The sequence below is a fragment of the Diceros bicornis genome, chromosome 12 (genome assembly GCF_020826845.1).
Source record: "Diceros bicornis minor isolate mBicDic1 chromosome 12, mDicBic1.mat.cur, whole genome shotgun sequence".
NCBI classification, from domain to species: Eukaryota; Metazoa; Chordata; class Mammalia; order Perissodactyla; family Rhinocerotidae; genus Diceros; species Diceros bicornis.
This window is the reverse complement of record NC_080751.1, coordinates 29,595,319-29,610,691: the sequence shown is the minus strand read 5'-3', so window position 1 is coordinate 29,610,691 and position 15,373 is coordinate 29,595,319. Positions and strand designations below refer to the sequence as shown.

Here is a 15,373-nt window from a genome sequence, read left to right as displayed (position 1 = left end):
ATTAAACATTATTAATCAGGATGTCCAAAGTGCATGTCCATGTATCTGTATGTCTGTGTGTTTCACAAATGCTATAATAGTTATGAAAATGTTAGGGTTATTTTACTCCAGAAATCTTGAAAGCTTGAGAAGGAATCCAGAAATATTTGTGAGTGGGTCCTCTATACTCCTTCCCATTATCATGTGTGAAAGACATGCACATGAACTTCTGTGATTAGAGTAAAGCATTATGCTCTGTTTTCGGACAATGAAAAAATGTCTCTATGATGGTTAACTAGTTAACAGAGGCAGAGAAGTCAGCTATCTACACTTCAGTGATGGGACACCAGAAAAACCAGACTCTGGGGATACAAAGGTGTGCAATTTATTGATTGAAGTTATAAATGTCTATATTAATTCATCTATGTTTTCTTGCTCAAGTTTTTTCAAGCTGCTACGTAGTTAACAAAAAGATGATCTCTAGTTGGTCAATAACGTCTACTTTGAACGGCTGTGCTGGAAAGATCCATGAATCTTGCCTCATCAATCTACCTAATTTTGTTGTTCCAGTATATTCAAACTGTACTTCAAGCAGCAGTGGTCTTTGCCAGCCTTAGGGCTACTCTGTCTTCAGTTAGCAAGGCAATTGTGTGGATCAGGGTTGTCCACACTAGGCAAAAGGTAAGAACCATTTGGGGTATTTATTAATGTGATAATCCTAAGGCTTCTTTTCCAGATATTTGATTCTAAAAATTGTTATGGGTACCCAGAATTTGTACAGTAGTTGATACTTTAATAATTAGAAAAGTTTAAGCAACACTTAGGAAAATGATTAGGAGAAAGAAAAGAATAACGGAAGTTGTCATCAGAAAAGTACATATATCCTTTGCCTAAATCCTAGAAATGCAGAACACGAAATATTACAAATAAATAAAAGTTGAAATTTATAAAATTTTATGCTTCTTGAACGTTGAATTTTAAAGCAGAAGAGCATTTTAAAAACAGATTATTTGGGTCTGGCCTGGTGGTATAATGGTTAAGTTCACACATTCTGTTTTGGCAGCCTGGGGTTTGGATCCTGGGGGCAGACCTACACACTGCTCGTCAAGCCATGCTGTGGCAGCCTCCCACATACAAAATAGAAGAAGATTGGCACAGATGTTAGCTCAGGGACAATCTTCCTCAAGCAAAAAGAGGAAGATTGGCAACAAATGTTAGCTCAAGACAGATCTTTCTCACCGAAAATAATAAAAATAAACAGATTATTTTATTGCTTTTATGATCTCTGAATGAAAATCTGGAAAGACTGATTAATAAAGGTTGGAGTCTCTGAGGAATTTTTCAAACAAATAAAACAAACAGTAAGCCAGATTGGAGACCAAAATATCACCTTTATTTTTGGTAGAGGCCAAGATGGAGCATATAACCAAGTGGCCTCCTAATTGGGCACTGAATGAGGGCAACCATACCATGGGAAGAGCCGCCTCTGCAGGAATAATTCAACTCGTGCTTCATCCAAGTGGAAGGTGGACCTGGATATATCTGCATCATTCCCAGTTTGTTCTTCTCTAATTTACAAATCAGGTCAGTCACTGCCTCTCCCTGGGGACAGACCGAGGAAAGGGGCAGGGAGGCTTTGAATGGGCTTAGGAGCAATCTCTCCTAGGGGAGACCAGGAATAAGGAAAACAATGTTCCCTTAAAAGCAAACACATGGTGGGGCCAGCCCAGTGGTGTAGTGGTGAAGTTTGCATGCTCCGCTTCAGGGGTCTGGGGTTCACAGGTTCAGATTCTGGGTGCAGACCTATGCACCTCTCATCAAGCCATGCTGTGGCAGGCATCCCACATATAAAATAGAGGAAGATGGGCATGGATTTTATTTCAGGGCCAATCTTCCTCAGCAAAAAGAGGAAGATTGGCAACAGATGTTAGCTCAGGGCTAATCTCCCTCTTCCCCACCCCCAAAAAAGTAAACACATGGAAACTAGTCAATATCCTTACTTAGACCATTGAATTATCTCTGTTAGGTGTTTTTTAAATCATGATTTCTTCAGCTCCTACACTTCTCTCACTAATTATGAAACATTAATTCTGAAATTTCAGCCAGTCGTGAGGATATAATTACATACACAAAGTGAGCATAACCTGTTAATTAAGATAAAATTATTTGACTGGACTAACATTCCTATTATTATCTCAATTACCTAGTCTGACACTGTGTATTATTGCATTTTACATTGTATTAATATGTATAGAAGACAGAGGGTCAAGAAGTCTTTAACGAATGAATCAGAGTTAGCATCCCAAGGAGATGAGATTTAGAAATTATCTTAGCTAGTCCACAGAAGAGACACTGTGCAGACTTTGTAGAGTAAACAAAGAGGAGGAAATCATTTACTCCCCACACCTCATTGAAGCACTTGGAATATTCAGGGAATATAGAGTAGCCCTCTGACAGGAAATGGGGATGGGAGGTAGGGGTGGTAGGAGAACAGCTTAAGAGGAGTTGAAGCAATGTGTTGAGGACAGACCACTGCAGTGTTTATGACATACTTGGGAATGATTTATTCATATTGTAGGCTAGTGGCCTTCAAACTTTTTTTTTTCATGAATACTTATTTGTTGACGTTTTGAGAATATAATAACCCTAACTATATGTACATCTACATGTTTATAGATATAAAATTATTTACATGTAATATTGTTAAATGTTTAATTAATTGTTTTTAGTAAAGTTTAATATAGAACCTTGGATTTTCTGGTTTCTCAGTCACACCATATTAGATACAGGAAATTAGAATTAGGAAAGTTGATACAAACTAATAGGCTAATAACAATGGCCAATTTGTAGAGAGTAAAGTATTTGATTGTTATCTTCTATATCCTTGTCAAGAGAACATTCAAGTATAGACATTATCTTCCATTTAGAAGTATGTGATGCATTTTTGAGATATTGTCATTATAAATGTTTAAATATAACTTAAGTACTTACATGAATAAGATACCCAAAATATATAATTATAAGGATAGTTACTTTCCTCCATGATGATGGATAAATTATTTGTTTCTGTCCCTTTGATTCTCCCTTAGGCCTCATATGCAATGAATTGTAATAATTACTTATAATGACACACTCTTACTTTTGTCCATGCATGGTTCATTTTAATTTATCTAGTTAAATACTTAAAATACTGTAATAAGCACCTTCAAACATGCCAACTAAAACTTAGCTCTTTTCTGTGATTTGTGTCATTGAATAGCTTAATATTTATAATCTAAATGGATGGCTGAATGAGGTTGCTGACTGCTACCGGCATAATTGTCATGCTTTAGAAGGAATTTTTCCTTACTCTTTCAGACCGATAACACTTTCCTCTTAAAAACTGAACACACCTACTCAGCGGCCACATGACTTCTTTGCAATTGTTTTAAGTCTACTGCTATTTTTTAAAACTGAATGGTAATACCATGACAACATTAGAGAATTTAATTTTATATTCCCTGAAATTCATACATAATCAAATTGATTACTTCTACTTAATGTCTTATATAATTTATTGACTGGCATAAAGTCTTCAAATGCAGATGATGAAAAGTGATCAAATGAGATATTGTCCTAGTTAAGGAGTTGAAAAAAATCATCCAACTTGCTTCAGTTTTTTGGACTAATAAACCTAGTGATAGATATAAGTTTCACTTAGTGCTTATTTTGTCTTTTCAACTAAGACATCAAATGTCCATGTTTCTCCCTAAAATATAGTAATGAAACTTTCCTTATTTTCATTTCATTTTCTTTTTAAAGAAGCTGGAAACTGACCATAAAATAAAGCATTGAAAGCAAAATACACTTCAAATAATTTGTTCTTTGAAAATTATTTTTGTCTTTCCCAACTCCAATTTATCTCTCCTCACTTTCCTTTTTTAAATTTTTTGTGGTTCTAGCAACAGTTCAATTTTAGAACCAATTTTATGTTACTTGTGTTAATATAAACTCAGATTAGAATCTGCTTTATACAAGAATAATTTAGAATAAGCTAGTTGTAAATTGGGTAATATTCCAGACCCATTCAACATTTCCCTACCCTTTTAACATTAACTGAGTCTGTGTCAACCAAGTCTATAACATAACTGAGAGTGATCCAATATAGTAGACAAGTTAGCCTGTAAAAGAAGGTGAGGGGAACAGAAATCAAATGCTTTTTTATTTCTAGACATTCAGATATAAATTGTATTTCAATGTGTAACATTGTGTATGTAGTAGATAATATTTCAATGAGCATAAATAGGCTTTCAAAGTTTTAAAGTGGTTTTTGGTATCATTTAGTAATTCCTCCTCTTTCTTAGCCATGAAATAAATCTTTCAGGCTTAACAAGTGCATAATAGAGATATATACTAACTGGATGAACAAACTAATGGGGAGGAGCTAATTTGGGCTTTATAGGGGAGAGTCAGAAGAGATGTTATAGAAGTTTAATACTCACATTGGTTGCAAATGATGAGTATAAAGCTGATAGATTGAGGTAAATAGAAACAAATGTGCCAAATCCTAGGGGAATGAAACAGCATGGTATATTTCGGAAATTTTGAGAATTTCAGTAAAGCTTTATAATATGTCTCTACTAGAAATGCTGCATGCCCACTCCAATGACCCTTCTGCTTTTGTAGAGTGTCCCTAAATGCTCAGTGGAAGTGGGTTGACAGCTACTGCAGGCACTAACTGTGAAGGCAAATATCTCTTAAAGGTGGATATCACCCAGTATGGAGTGTCACCTGCCTCTGATGACCTCACTGGGGCTAATTTGAATGATCTGCAGGAGACACCAAAAAGAGAAAGAACACTGTTATTCTTGTGCAGATCCAGAAACTATAGCGAACATCCAAAGTATTGTTAAACTAAACAGTCAACTCAACCTCCTGTTACTTCTCAACTGGATACTGAAGTAAATTGTCAGGCCCTGGGATTTGAATTTACTCTCCTTATGAGCTAATGAGTTAGCCTGTTGTTACTGTTTCATGGACGCTGGTAGAAGACATGAGACTCCTGGGTCAGAGGTAAAGGACTTGATGACTCACAGCAGCATGAGCACCAAGTTTGCATTGGTTCTCCTTTTCCCACCAGCCCAATGGAGCCAATGCAGAGGGCCCAGATAGATGCTGCTCATGCACTGAGCTGTATTACAGGAGAAAAATACTGAGCATAGAGAATTTACCAATCTAAAGCAAGCAATAAGCAAGCTTGCTCTTTGTCCCAAAGAAAAATGTTACCTCATCCCTTAAGGTTGCTCGCTGTAAACACAATCCTGAGAAATGGCCCAGGTAAAATACCATCAGGGCCTTACATTCTTGGCATGCCCATTGAGACTGGTAGGCATATGAAAGATTATGAAGGACTGTGTCCCAACAAAAACATGGTGAGAATTTTGAAGTAAGTCCACATCTGGAAGGTCACCCCATATAAGACTGTCCTAGTTTCATTCATTTATTCAGTTAGTTTTGGGGAAATAAAATTTCCCTAGATTTCTCAATGTTTCTGTAAAAATCCTTAGCCTTCTAAGACATGGAATCATTTCACTCTTCACATACCATAAGAACTAGATCTATAGCTATGTGTCTAATAAATTTTTCTGATTTAAAAGGATAATAAGACTTCTCATATTTCCCCAAAAGGGCTAATGATTACAGCCTGGAATAGGTCCCTAGGTTAAGTGCAGGGCGCCAAGGAGACTGGAGCATTATCTCCCCAGGTATTGACATTTCTGAAGGAATAAAGCCCCAGACGCAGGGGACTATCTGGCTCTTGGAGAGATTTTTATTTACATACCAAAGGATTGGAGGCCTTTTCAAAGAAGACCCTTTCAGGAAGGGAGGGAGACAGCTGTCTCCTTCTCCTTTATAAACAGAGAAAAAGCCTTTTAGTTTATCTATCACCTATAGAGGATTGGGCCACTCAAGTAGGAAAAAAATCCTATTAGCTCTCATCATGTTGCCTGAAGATAGAGGAAGAGGAGTTAATACATTTACTATTTATAGTGAGGTATCAGGAAATCCGTCTCTAATCCAGAGTAGTAATTCTATCCTAAGTGCTCACAGGAGATATTCTAGGTTAGAGACAGATTCATCTTTATTAATTTTATCCTGAATGTTCATAAGAGACAAAGATGAATATTATAAAAAAAAACATTAGTCAGTTTTCAACAAATATCTATTGAATGTCTAGTGTATGCCAGGCTCAGTTGTAAGGACAAAGATAGAGTAGAGCTAAAAGAAGCATATTCCCTAGCACACAGGGATCATAGCATAGTCAAAAGACATCCACTGAGCAAAAATTATGCTAATAAATGCACTATTATATATTCTTATAAATGCTACAAAAATAAAAATGAAGATAAACTAGGTTATTTTGAAGGAGAATGGGGAAAATCCAATTTAGATTGGTATCAGACAAGGCTTCTCTTAGAAATTACTTCACAGCACTTAATATATATATAGATAAAAGTAAAGATATACACATTTGCATTCTTTTCTCTCCTCTCTGTTCTAGTTTGGCCACTACTTTATCCCAGTGCCTAGGACAAGGCTTTATAAATAGTAAAAAGTCAAGAAATATTTGTTGAATGATGAATAAATGACTGAATGAAAAGAAGTCATTTAGTCATTTAACCTGAGCCCTGAAGTGTAGCAGTTAGTCAGGCTGGGAATAGAGGGGGAAGCATTCCAGTCAAAGAAAAGAGCATGCTGAAAAACCTCAAGGAGGGAGTCAACAAGAGCTTATTGGTCATGTTAAGAATTTTATATTTATCCCAAGAGTGATAACAACTTACACATTTTAACAAAGGTACAACAAGATCCAATTTATATTTTTTAAAAATTCATACTGGCTGTTGAGTGGATTTTCCGAGGGCAAGAGGAAGTAGGTAACTCACTTAAGTACCCCATTAGGTCATGGTTGACAGGTGAGGAAGATGACAGTGGACAAGGAAATAAATGAGCAGATTGAAGATAAGACGCATACATAGAATCATTGAGACTTGCCAATGGGGACTGAGGGAGACATTGGCATCACTAATGGTAGGTATGGAAACCGGATAGGAATCCATGGAAATTTGAATGTGCAGTGTAGTTCTATGAGCTTTGAAAGGACTACTCAAGGATACATTCAGCATTAAAATTAAATCCATAGAAAAGTGAACTGTAAGAAGCAATGGAGAGCAAATTCATCAGTAAAATATTTGGAGAATGCTAATTATCGACTGTAATATGTGGCTCATTTGTAGGTATCTTTTAAAATGCTGGAACTAAATTTCCAGACAACGATTTGCAAGATGGCAGTGGAATTATTTTAAGGATAGTTAAGCATAAGGCCCTTGGTGAAAAACTTTACATTACTCTAGAAATACATACAGTTAAATATGTATGGTGAAATTTTAATTACTAAAAATAAAACCTATAATATCCAAATCAACAGATGAAGTTTAAAAAAAGGAGGAAAAGGGGCCGGCCCGGTGGCGCAAGCGGTTAAGTGCCTGTGCTCAGCTGCGGCAGCCCAGGGTTCGCGGGTTCGGATCCTGGGAACGCACCGACGCACGGCTTGTCAAGCCATGCTGTGGCGGCATCCCATATAAAGTAGAGGAAGATGGGCATGGATGTCAGCTCAGGGCCAATCTTCCTCACAAAAAAAAAAAGGAGGAAAATGAAAAGAGAGAGCTAAAATTCAAATTACTTAGAAGTTTACATGGCTAAATGGGAGGATAATTTTGTACAAACAGGAAAATGATACACAGGAAGATGAGACAAGTTTACAAGATTTAAAAGTACAATTTACTACCTTATCAAGGGCAATAAACATCAATTTGAATTATTAACAGCTCGTTTAAAAAGTGCAATCAATTAATTGAAAAAAGCATATTGAGATATTGTGTTTTAACATATGTAAAATCTACTAATTTCAAACCGCTGGCCTTTAATGGAATGTAAATTTAAAAAAATGTACAGGTTGGAATTTTGCTCTTAGGAAGCCATTCCCATCACATTTGAAAGAAAAGCTTGTACCTGCAGGATGAAAGAAAAGAGGTGATGTTTGCTTTCGTACCCTTCAAGAGGGAAGCCAAAAAACTTGAGATTGAGAGAGAGACTTCACAACATCCGAACAAGAAATACTGCTCTACTGCTCCCACCCACAGCCCCAGACACAATAGAAGAGATGATAACCTCGGTAGATATATTTGCTCTAATTGCAAACTAGACACTTATGCAGGTACAATAGGAACACATGTCATGGAAGAGGGTGTTTTCAATAACTCTATTACTACACTTAGTAGAAAGACACAAGTCCTCGGTATCTTCATCACAACCTTATTCTTTTTCTTGTATTCCTTCACCAAGTTATGAGTCCCAAACTTGTTCAACTTCATCCCACACTTGAGCTTAATTATTTTAAATGATAATAACCAAGTGTTTATAATTTATAATTATATTGTGCTTTATATTATCTTATAATGAATTTATATTTTTCACACAATCCTGAGAGGCAAGTTGGTGTGTATATGAACTCCATTTTACAAGTGACAAAACTATTTGGAGAGGTGAAATGGTTGTCTTATGTTTACAAGTCTTGGGAGGGGAAAAAATTGAGGCAGGTCTTAGATTCTCTAAGTTTGGTTCTCTTTCTGTTAAAACAAAGTACATTTTAGACAACATCATATAATAAATATTAACTTTAAAGTTGGTTTGGTTAAACTGATTTATAAAATAAAGGACTCAGAGCATAATTACAGGATCATAGTTTTAAATTAATAAAACTGCACTATGCAGAGTAGATTTGATTTAAAACCAGTACTTAGAGAGATGTGCATTAATAAAATATTTTAACAGTAAACATGAATTTCAAGAGCTGAGGGAGCGAAGTCAGCATATGGAGACAATTATTCTTGGAAGCCTGGTTAGCTCTAAGGGTACTAAATCTTACAATTGGGTCGAGTTCTGCTAGTAAAAACTACAGATTTCTTTCCTAGTCTCTGCTTTGTGTAGTTTGGTTCTTAACCCCCTCAAAACGTGGATCAGAGTATAAAACAAAGGAGTGGTTGGAATCAGCGACTGCTGTTGCCGGACCTGGCCCATGCAGGTACCTAAGCCTTAGGCATCTGCTGACATGGGTCTCCTTTGCCTGTCTCCAAGGGTTCACAGGAGAGAGGGTGACCTCGCTCACCTCTCATCCTTGCACTTCCTCCTGTGGGTCAGGCTAATAAGGAGATGTGAAAGTTAGGACTAATTTTTCACAAACTCTCTAGAGTTGTGATTTACAAACCTGATTGTAGCAGCAGAATCTCCCCATAAGCTATTTGAAAATACAGATGTGTAGTCCTCACCCCTTGATATTTTGATTCTCTAGTGCTAGGGTGTGATTTGGGCATCTGTATTTGTTTAAAAATCCTCCAGGTGATTTGTCTCTCAGCATGGGAACAACTATTGCACTTGTCAAATATCGGCTTGTGGGGCTGGGGACTCTCTTGCCTCCTCTTCTAACTTCTGGATTCTCAGCCCACCACTTTAGGAACGCTCCAATCCCAAAAGAGAGATAGCAGCTTGTTTTATGGAACAAGGCTCAGGACATTCACTGGGCCACATTTTCATATTGGATGCGGTTACTTTCCTTACAGGAGACTCGATCGTGGCTTTGTCTACCCACTGCCTGGAACACAACCAGTCATGTTTTGCATTTTCTGACTTCTTTTGAGCTTATTGAGTGGCTAATTTGGACAGGGCCTACCTTCTGATTCCTATCTCTACCTTTTTCTCTATATCTCAGAATGCTCAATAGTAAAAAAGAGTCACTGCTATATATGCTAACGGTTCTGAGTTTTTAGACCTCTCTCCTTTTACTTTTAGGATACATTCTCTTCTAGGAACTTCTGTCCTTGGCAATAGGATTCCTACAATTTAAATTTGGATTGGGAGGAGGCAATGGTCTCCTTAAGCCTAAAGGCTAAACCATGTACCCAGTTTTAAAAGAGAGCCCTAATTTGAGAGTTGTGGGGTTCATGAACAACGAAACACAAAGCCTTACTTTTGATTCTGTTGTTCCCATGGTAACCACTAAAACCCCCAAAGAATTTCAATTTTCCACAACCAGTAAAATGTAGATAGTTGCGGATAAGAGATCTTTTCAAAACTTATGCCCTCCTTTAGTTTCAGTACATGTTTAGTTTATTTTATTGGGTTTCACAATGCTGCAGTTTATTTCACTGAGGATGCATTGATAACGTCCTCCAAGGTGTTCTCAAGTACACTAAGATGTAAGCTCCGTGGAGGCAGAGATTGTTGTCAGTTTTGTTTGTGTCTGTATGGCCAGGGCACACACACTGTGCCTGACACATCACAGATGCAAAGTGACTATTTGTGGTTTGACTGAATTACGACCTCTAAATAAAAAGCTTTCAGAACCTCGGCAGTCATCCACAGAGCTGCTCAATACTTGATATTATCAACTACCTTTATCTTTAGCCATTTTAAATATTTTTAACTATCAGAAATATTCATAAATTTGTCTTTATTTTCCTCTATAGCCTCCAAAATGAAATAGCACCCACTCTCCCTATCCACTATTGGGTCTGTATTTGCACATCATCTAGGTTAGTCTGAATAATATGAATAGCACATACATAATTTTGTAATTCACTGTGTCTATTCACAGTAATTACTTTCTCTGACCTTTCCTCGTTACTATGATGATAAAAGTGTAGGAATTACAAGGTTAAGCAGTTAGCAAATAAGGTCACATAAACATTTAGAGCAGAATTTTGCTAGTTCCATTAATTATCAGATAACGGCTGTACTTCAGATACTCTCTTTGGAAGTTCCTTCCCCTCTGTGCATCTGGGAGTATTTCAGCCTCTTCATTTTGTCTCTGGGATTTTATCTGGGCCCTACTGCCTATGTCATGCGTGCCTTCCACCATTAAAAGACATTGTCATCTTTCTGTGGCACTGTCGGTCTTATATTCACCCCCATATCTCATTCTCTCATGGCTCCTTCCCATCTTTCTCAGAGCAGAGTTCTGGTGCTCCCCACTCTTGGGAGGAATCGACTAGAGAAGCAATTCTGACTTCTCTAAATTATGCTCATTTAGCTCATCATCTGTGCTTAGCTTCCAAGGACCAAAGTTCTCTAAGTTTACTGTAACTCATTCACTCTCAAGTGCATGTGTTTACCATCAGGTTAGCAAAGTTGGGACATGTGAAGAAAGAGGAACCACTAAACATGCTGTCAATTTTGCTGTTTATTGCAGTTTCCTTGTAACATTAGGAAAATCTTCTGCTAAGGAATCCCTTCTGTCTCTCATCAAAATAAATTCTGTTGCAAACCTCTATATCTTCAGACATGACTGCGATTCTTGTCATAAGAGTCTCCATAGTCCCCGTGGAGGTGGGAGTGGGGAGGTTGGGAATAGATCTGGTGGATGTCAAATTTTGTAATGAAATCTCAGTTCTGACTTATTTGAGTCCCCTGCCATCCCATTCAGTGCCCAGCGCTGTATAATGAACGGTATATATACATACTTGTCTCTCTCTATACTGTCTATGAATCTATCTAATCTATCAATCTATATTTCCTCCTTGTGAAGGTTTGCCTTGATTAGTTTTCTGTCATTACCAGACCCAGAGTAATCTAACTACATTGGAGATTTATGTTTAACAAATTCTGTAGAAGTTCTTGTCCAGGCTCTCCTCTTAAAATATTTTTTTAAAATGAGCTTCCCAATGTACTTAATCCAAACATCTAGTAATAAAGAATCACATTTAACCCATTTAGAGTCTGAAACACAGTTTTCTTATTTAATGTACAAGTTTTAATATATCTCAAGCTTTCTTATGAGATTTCTTAATCTTTGTATTAGGAATTATTTTCACTGAAGGATTATTGATATAAAAATAGTCATGACAATGATAATACAAAGATTAATTGTGTATATTCACATTCCTTAGTATAAGTTAATAAGATAAAATTTCCATAAAGGTTGATTTTTTTCAACTTTGTTCTTGAGTATGACCCAATAAATCTGATTTATAGGGCAATTATGGAAAACTCTTTTTATTATCATTTTGGATTAAGAGTACTCTAGGAAATAATCTAATAAAATGGTGATTAAGCCACAGCATCTCCTCCAAATGGGATCACGAGAGCTCTGGTTTTTTTCATTCTTACACTATGCCCCATGCATAGAGCTTCAGGGAGGGCTGGAGAAATTTCTCAGCCCCAAATGATTCTAGTCGTACTAAACATATTCCTTCACCAAGAAAAAAAAAATCTAGTGTCTGCCAAGACTTTGAAATCTATTCGAATCAGGTTCACTGATTTGATTCATTTGACATCTGACTATTAGAAACCATCAAACATATGGACAGCAGAGAATCCTGCAGAATTCTCCTCCGTTGTGAATCTTGAATCATTGAAGAGGGTTTGGACAAATTTGCATGTGTCCCTCAAGAGCTGTCTAGCTAAGGAAAGGGGGATTGAGATTTGTTTCCATTCAGCGCAAGCCAACTCAACTAGCTGTCTTCAAATTGTGCCTTTTCCTCTGGAAGTTTCTGGTACAATGGCTTGGTTGGCCTGTGAACAGATCTTTGGGGAGGCCACATTACTCAGGACTTTATGAATCTGAAACCTCCTTTTTGTTTGCATACCTTTTAAAATAATTTTGAAAATGTATGTACCCACTCATACATTTTGAGATGGCTCAAAATGCTTTCTTAAAATTTTAAATAGTTGGAAGGGATATACAATTTGAAACAGAATATTATATCAGTCATTTAAAAAATATCCTGTGGCATAATAATACCATAGTTTTTGAGGCCTACTATTTTTTATTTAAATATGTATAAACAAAATGTTTTAACTATCAGATATTTTACACTGCTCTATTTTCTTCTTTAACATATTTCCTTTGCACTTAGTCTACAGAAGTTTACCCCAATCTAACATATTTTGACCTTGAAAGTCATCTTTGATCATTCTATCCTATTCCTTTGCAACAAAAACATGTATATAAACTCAAATTTAATATGTTAATTGTGTGAACCAAAGGTTTTAAATGATTTTCTTATGAATTGTTTCATCATAGAATATTAGAATACATCTACTCAAATAATGGAAACATAAAAAATTTTTAAATCCTTTAACATAAAAGTAAAATATTACTGGAAATGCATCCCTTTATGAGGTGAATGGAGAGTTATAAAAAATTGATTACATGTATCTGTGGACAGATGTTAATTTTTACTTGAATACCACATGGCTAAATATTCATTTTTATATTTCTTACATTTTTATAAACTTTGGAAATCTTGTCAGCATAAATTAGTAGATAAGAATGTAACGGAGTTCTATGCCAAGTATCATTAGTGATCAATCATCAAAAATTATTTTTAATGATGTATGTGCCAAGAGCTCAATTTAAGTCTTGCATCAGTTTTGTTGAAAATAAAACATTGAAACAACCCGCCATGCAAAATGATTTGTTAATCATTAGAGTTATTCACTTTCTCAATACTAACAACAATATTTCTAATATTTCTTTTTTGGCAGTTGAAAAAAAGCCATCAGAAAAGAGAATTCATACCATGTCTTGACAATAGGCATATTCTCAGGCAGAAAAGTTTTAGGAAAGAGACATATGGGAGTTGAAATTTTGGAATTTAAGTTCCTTAAAACTCTTCATGCCCATGAACCCCTGGGAAAGTCTTCATATACTCCAGTGGTTGCCTGCAACCACATTTAAAACCACTGAAGTAGAGAACTGGCCTGAAAGATTTTCTTGATTTCAGGCTTATAAACTCTAAATTAAGTGAGACCGGAAAAGTCCTCAGAGCCATGAGCACTGGCAAAGGATTCTATTTAGGATTCAGCTATTCAGATTTCTCTAAAAAACTCTTGCCTTTTATGTTCTTTGAACCTATGAAATGTGTTGATTCATGAAAATGCACTTCCCAGTACCCAGCTCAATCTTATGTATATGGTCTGCAGATCAATCAAAACACTACATATCTTTCCTTATGTATCTAATTAAGCTCAGTGGTAGTAAATTCTGCATTTGGGTCTCCCTTGCCTTAGAAGAGGTAGTGGGAGCAAAGAGTTGAAAATTAAAAGAGGAGAGAGAGAGAGTATTGTTTTCACTTAGCCACTGTAATTTTGGCCTCAAAATGCTGACATTATTTCATAAAGAAGTTCATGAATTTTTATTCACTTTTTTTTAACAGACTTTATTTTTTAGAGTAGTTTTAGGTTCACAATTAAATAAAGAGGAAAGTACAGAGATTTTCCATACCTCTGCCCTCACAGAGGCATAACCTCCTGTATTATTTATCAACATCCCCCGTCATAGTGGTACATTAGTTACAATCAATGAACCTACATTGACACCCAAAGTCCATAGTTTACTTTTGGATCCACTCCTGGTTTTGTACATTCTGTGGGTTTGGACAAATGTATAAGGACATATATCCACCATAATAATATCTAGGAGAGTAGTTTCACTGCCCTAGAAGTCCTCTGTGCCTCACCTATTCATCCCTTCTCCCCCGAATCCCTGGCAACCATTGATCTTGCTACTGTCTCCAGAGTTTTACCTTTTCCAGAATGTCACATAGTTTGAATCATACAGCATGTAGTCTTTTCAGATTGGCTTCTTTCACTTAGTATTATGCATTTAAGTTTCCTCCATCTCTTTTCTTGGCTTGATAGCTCATTTCTTCTTAGTACTGAATAATATTCCATTGTCTAGTGTATCACAGTTTTTCCGTTCACCTACTGAAGGACATCTTGGTTGCTTCCAAATTTTGGAAATTATGAATAAAGCTGTTGTAAACATCCTGTGCAGGTTTTTGTGTGGATGTAAGTTTTCAATTCCTTTGGGTAAAGACCAAGGAGTGCCAATCATATGGTAAGAATATGTTTAGTTTTGCAAGAAAGTGCCAAACTGTCTTCCAAAGTTGCTATTACCATCTCACATTTCAAGTAGCAAGGAGTGAGAGTTCAATTCCTCCACGTTCTCGCCAGTATTTGGTGGTGTCAGTATTCTGGATTCAGGCCATTCTAATAAGTATGTAGAGGTATCTCATTGTTTTAGTTTGCACTTCTCTGAAGACATGTTATGTGGAGAATTTTTTCATTCTCCATCTGCATATACAGATGCTAATTTGCCATCTGTATATCTTCTTTGGTGAGATATATGTTAAGGTCTTTGACCCACTTTTTTAATCTGGTTGTTTGTTTTACATTTGTTAATCTTTAAGAGTTCTTTGTATATTCTGGATAACAGTCCATTACCAGATATGCCTTTTGCAAATATTTGCTTCCAGTCTGTGGCTTGTCTATTCATTCTCTTGACAGTGCCTTTTGC

General features: G+C 36.3%; 1 long non-coding RNA gene across 1 annotated transcript in view; it reads left to right on the top strand.

The window, feature by feature from the left end:
* The first annotated feature begins 490 nt into the window (after positions 1 to 490).
* LOC131411946 (uncharacterized) overlaps positions 491 to 15,373 on the top strand; it is a 28,344-nt gene continuing 13,461 nt past the window's right edge. Inside the window, exons 1-2 of the long non-coding RNA XR_009221677.1 lie at positions 491 to 660; positions 1,385 to 1,563. This is a non-coding gene — a long non-coding RNA (uncharacterized LOC131411946). The remainder of the gene's footprint in view (positions 661 to 1,384; positions 1,564 to 15,373) is intronic.